This window comes from Dermacentor silvarum, chromosome 9 (assembly GCF_013339745.2).
Source record: "Dermacentor silvarum isolate Dsil-2018 chromosome 9, BIME_Dsil_1.4, whole genome shotgun sequence".
NCBI lineage: Eukaryota > Metazoa > Arthropoda > Arachnida > Ixodida > Ixodidae > Dermacentor > Dermacentor silvarum.
This window is the reverse complement of record NC_051162.1, coordinates 5,656,310-5,659,134: the sequence shown is the minus strand read 5'-3', so window position 1 is coordinate 5,659,134 and position 2,825 is coordinate 5,656,310. Positions and strand designations below refer to the sequence as shown.

Below are 2,825 nucleotides of genomic sequence, written 5' to 3'. Positions count from 1 at the left end.
AAGCTGTGGCTATGACGTATTCTGAATAAACACTCCTGCCTCAGTATATAGCGCATGCATGGCACCGAAGGTTGCTTTTTTTTTTTTTTTAGCTGACAATTGCACGTGATGCTTTTCGCGAAAGGGCGATCTGAAGTGCGTAGGTGAAAATTTGTACGAAGTCGGGAGAGAAGACATAACCAATGCTTTTTTTTTTCAGTCATGCCGACCATACCCAGTGAACCACAAATATCCATTGGATGTACCACAAAAGACCAAATATCCAAGACATTTAACGACGTCCAGTTTACATCTATCGTACGTTCGAGTGGTACGTGGCAGTCAAAGGTCATCCAGAGGACGTCGAATGTCCTTATGATTTGGACATCTCTTGCACATTCAAAGCTCTCGTGCATTGATCGTACATAGTGCGTTATGAGTAGATGCACGCACTATGCCGCAGAAATACAAGCAAATTGTCTCTAATGCATAACAATGGGAAGCTAGGAGAGCAAAAGCATTTAATTAATTATTTTGAAATTTAGCACGACCTTTGCTCGCACTGTTGGAGGTCTAGTAACGTTGCTGCCGGACACCGCGCGCAAAAGCCAATACTTTCGCCATTTTTCGCTATGCTTTCGGTCTCGGTTACGTCATTTTCTTTCTCATAGAAAGATGCTTTATTTTTCAGTTATATCTATTAGTACACTGTTGAAAATACGTAACCTTTAACTTGCTGATGTAATACGACAATTTATAAAGAAAAAAAGAAGCTTGAACCAGCTTGAACTCGCAATAGCTCTGACTTCGCATCGCCACTGATATCAATTCAGCAACACGCGCCTCGATGCAAGTGCGCAGCAATATTCCGGGCGTGAGCAGCGTGTGCTTTATTTGTGTCTTTTCGACTTTTGTGCGGTTGACCATGGCCCAAGTACGTGTATACTAGGCAGAACTGTACAGTTGCGTGCTGAAATTTCGAGCTGTGCTTCTGACTGCTATTTGTGGTACGTTTGTTCGCCTTGCGGAGCGCTTACGGGAATACTCGGGAGGCAATGTTTTGATGGTTAATTTTCGCACATGTTTGTATCGCTTGGTTTCCTGCGTTCCTCTTCAAGTGTCAGGGATATTTCTCATTTGCAATGCCTATCTCTAAGTCTCTGGCAGCATTATGTTATTGGCACTTTTGTGATCTGAGAAGCTGCCTGACCAAGTTGCCTATCAAGATGAACATTCCATCTCTGGATTCTGCTTGCGTGGAATTTATTTTACCATATATTTTTCAATGCAGCTAGAAAGTACTGGCTTTCTATCTTGAATCCGGTGGCCCCAGAAGCAAGTGCTGGCAAGCAGGCCATGCGCTTTTGGTCATTAATTAGTATGTTATACTACCTCTTACTAATCAGTTTTATTCTTTTTAATTATAATTGTGTCACTGTGCCTACTAGTCATTTTGTGCCTACTCGTTACTTGTGTTTTAATGAAGTTTAATTTTCAAGAATCTGTTTTTGATTACGTTTTTTTTTTAGATCCGCGTTTAACCTGTTTGTATACAGCGGGAACATGTAATGAATAATTTCATACATGTGCGTGGCTGGGGGCCGATCATTTTTGTAATAAAGCTTTATCAGTTGTATAAATAAAAAAGTAACATTGGTATGACATTGTGAGTTTCACTGGTGTGCTTTACCTAGTGCTTACTGAACTCACTATTTTTCATTTATCCATTGCAGGATTTGTAATGATGCATAATGATCAAAATGCGGATTTACGGTTTTGTTAGCACAGTTTTCGCATTTTGATGAGCGCTAGAACTATATATAAAAGTTGACAGTCACTTTAGCGAACACTGAAGAGGATGAAGGCAGAAGCCTGCGCACTCACGAAGCATTAATTAAATTATTTGTCATTCTCATTCGCATGCGTTGTTACTTCTATTGTTTTCTCCTACCAAAGTTGTGGGCTCGAGTGCCTTAATTAACTTCGTCATAATTAACACCAATGGTTGCGGGCTCTACTCCCACCAAAGGTCGAGGGTTTGAGTGCCTTAATTGTATCTTAATTAACTTTGCCTTAATTAACACCAAAAGTCATGAGTTTGACTTCCACCAAAGATCGAGTGTTCGAGTGCCTTAATTAACTCTGCCCTAATTAACTTGCCTTAAGTAACTTCGCTCTAATGAACACCCAAGGTAGTGGGTTCGACTCTACCTTCACCATGTCAATTGGAATCCAACTTGGAGATAATTTGGAGATGTGGCCGATTCGCCCATCTCTCCAAGTGGTTTTGACTCCCAACAAAGGCCGTGGGTTAGAGTGCCTCAATTAACTCTATCTTGATGAACTATGTCTTAATTTGCTTCGACCTAATTAACACCAAAGGTCGAAGGTTCAATCCCCAATTTTGGTGCCATTAAATTTTGGTGCTGCAACGCTGGACATCGGATTTTTCGACCATCGAGCCATCTAAGGATTTCACCTTAATAAGTGTTGCAATTTATATTTTCACATTCACACGTTTACACGTTAACAAAACATTTCAAGCAAAGTCACCAGCTACATGCCGACAATGGGGGTAACTGTGCCATTAGTGTGCCTCAGCAGATGTACCATCGAGGACAAATTAAATGCGAACAGCGGAGTGTGTGGCCGAAGCATAACTAAAGGTATACTGTGCATGTCGTCGGCCAGTCGTTGTGCACGTGCGTGGGGATGTAGTTCTCGAGGAAGAGTGCAGCGCAGCTCGCCCTATTGCGATAAACGTCACCCGTATTTTGTCCGAAAGTTGTTTTCTCATCTCTCCTCGACAGTGCCATACCCACCTGGCAGTACAGTGTTATGGTGAC

The 2,825-nt window shown here is 41.7% G+C and overlaps 1 long non-coding RNA gene across 1 annotated transcript; it reads left to right on the top strand.

Moving 5' to 3' along the window:
- Positions 1 to 219: 219 nt before the first annotated feature.
- LOC125940040 (uncharacterized) lies at positions 220 to 1,894 on the top strand. Its single transcript, XR_007463261.1, has 2 exons — positions 220 to 986; positions 1,271 to 1,894. It is a non-coding gene; the product is annotated as an uncharacterized LOC125940040 (long non-coding RNA).
- Positions 1,895 to 2,825: the final 931 nt, after the last annotated feature.